Here is a 2,646-nt window from a genome sequence, read left to right as displayed (position 1 = left end):
CATAGCACCTGCCCCTCTAACCTATCACGTACTTCACCCATCGATTTTATCTGTTGTCTGTCTTCCCGTCACTAAAATGGAAACTCTTCAAAGGCAGGGAGTTTTGAGCCTTGTATACACTGAGGTATCCCTAGCACCTAGCCCGAGTCTGACTAGCTACTTAACACTACCAAGCACTGAGGGTGGGATGCCAGAGGCAGGACTTGAGCCCTCAAGGACAGTCAAGGACAGGCTGCTTCCTTTGGCACATTGTAGCCGCTGTTTGAAATGCAAGTGTTGGCCTGAGACACACAGACCCCCAGAAGGTGGGCTCTGGACATGACACACTTGTTTTTTTTTTTTTTTAATCCTTGCCAAGGCAGGCATTTCCCTGGTATCTCTTTAGCCAGACAACAGGCTGGTTTCTAGGTGGTAGGTGGACAAGCTGTCCTGGGCATCAGTATGCAGGCACTGAAGCCAGACACGGGAGTGTGCTGCCGTGAAGGTGCGTTTGGGCATGCGGCGTGTGAACGGGCCGACTGCTCCCACCCCTGACGCTCCATCCATCTCTGCAGTCACGACAGCCAAGCAGACCCTCCAGCTCCCTGCCCACCTCCCTTGTTAGGGTCTGAAGCTCTGGGATCAAGCCTCTGCTCACAGGGGTAAACAGATGATCCAAAGCATCGAATGAGCATGGTAAAGCAGGCGATGGCAAAGAGGCTGCGTAGGGGCAGTAGCCTGGGTCTGGGGCTGTCACTGCACTAATTCGCTGCAGACTCTGGCCTCTGAGTCGGTGTAAATCAGTGGGGCTGGGGACTCAGGAGTCTCCGGATCGCCCTCAGCTCTCACTCTGAGCTACGTTCTGATGCAAACCAGAAGCTAGTTAATAATGAGTAGCCTGTGGTTGTAGGTGATAACTGTTGGGTTTTTCTTAGCCCAGAGATGGTCCCAGTCTCCAGTGGGGACCGCACAAGTCTCCAGACCTAGCTGAGGCCTGAGTTGGGGCCATGCCTCAGTTTCCCCAGATCTTGAAGTTTTCATACCTGTGAGCCCAAGGCCCAACGAGGCTCCTGTTTGGAGGGAGAGCTCTCGGGGCCTGAGGGACTGAGGGGGAGAACCCCAGAAGGGGCCTCCGCATGGACTCCACACCCCGATGGGCAGCTCCTGCTGGGAACAGGGTGCCCCTCATCAGGAGTGCACCCACCCGCCCGTGACGACAGCGTGGCTGATGGCGCCGGCACAAGGGCTGTGGCTCTGTTCCTGTGTGGCTTTCAGAGCGCCTCCACGCCAGACCCCTGCAGGGACCTTGATGAGGCAGGGCTGGTGTCCGCCATGCCTCCCAGGGCCCCTGGCCTTGGTCATCCCCAAAGTGTGCATTACGCCAAGCCCTATGCACATCAGTGGACAAGACGGTCAGTCCCTGCGCCCACGAGGTCGTCCTAGGGGGAAAGTCAGACGACTGGCAAATAAACAGTTTCAGATGGTGGTGTGATGTGTCCCCGGAAGGGAATAGACAGGACAAGGTGACAGAGAGCGGCAGCATCAGCTTGTGGGGCCAGGGAAGGCCTCTTTGAGGAGGTCTCATCTGAGCTAAGACCTGAAGGATAAGAAGAGGCAGCATTAGAAAAATTTTCATTTACAGCTTTATCGAGGTGTAATTGACATGTGATCAATGTTACCTGTTTAAAGTGTATGATTTGATAGGTTTTAGCATGTGTGTATATCCATCACCACCCCCAAGATAATAAACGTATCCATTACCCCAAAAGTGTCCTTGCAGGGGCTGCGTTTTGAAGAACTGGGGGACTAGGGTTGGCGAGTACAAAGGCCCTGAGGCACAGGCAAGCTCGGTAGCCCCAGGAGCAGAGAGGAGGCCAGTGGGGACTGTCACACGGGAGGGCAGGAGCCCTACCTGGGGGCCCTTTTCAGCTCGGGTCTGACTCTGAGCACTTTCTTGATGCCGTGTTGACTGACGAGCGAGCAGTCATGTTACACGTGGCTGTCAGACCCTTCAGGCCTGTCCTCCACCAAGGCTCTTCTGAGAAACCAACGTGTGGGGCAGTGACACACGCTAATGACTTAGTACGTGGTTTCCCCCAGAAATGATTTACATTTTAACTGGGGCCTCCTGTACCTCCACCCAAAGGAGTGAGTAAGGGTGGAATTTTGGGCTGAGGGCCAGGCGGAGCAGGGAGACTTCATCCATCCCTTCTCCTGGCTCGGAGTCCTCAGCCTTCAGGAAGGTGAGGGTGGCTTCTAAAATGTTCTGAGTTGTTAGGCACTATTAGAGGACAGGGTGCCTTGGGCACCCTCATGTCTTCTAGGGCTAGTGCTTGGGAGCCAGTCTCGGCCTGACTGCTAGGGAAGGATGGGGTGATAGGGGACACGAAGCCACCCCCGGAGAGCGAATCCTGTAGAACACGCAGTTCTCGGAGCCCCGAGTGGTTTCCAGGGAGACCACGTGGTTCGGGCTGTCCCTTAGCCTTCAGGACCATGGGACATGGGGGCGTAAGTTACAGTAAAGGCCGCCACTGCCCTACACAGGGGAGGGCCTCATCTTAGAGTCACAGATTTGGGTTTGAATCGTGGCTCCAGAACTTACTAACTGGGTGGCTTGAGCGGGTTATTTCTCTGAACATCCGTTTGTCCATGAATTTTAAAAAAATT

The sequence above is a fragment of the Pteropus alecto genome, unplaced genomic scaffold, assembly GCF_000325575.1.
Source record: "Pteropus alecto unplaced genomic scaffold, ASM32557v1 scaffold125, whole genome shotgun sequence".
In the NCBI taxonomy this organism is placed as follows: domain Eukaryota; kingdom Metazoa; phylum Chordata; class Mammalia; order Chiroptera; family Pteropodidae; genus Pteropus; species Pteropus alecto.
Note: the sequence above shows the minus strand (reverse complement) of the source record.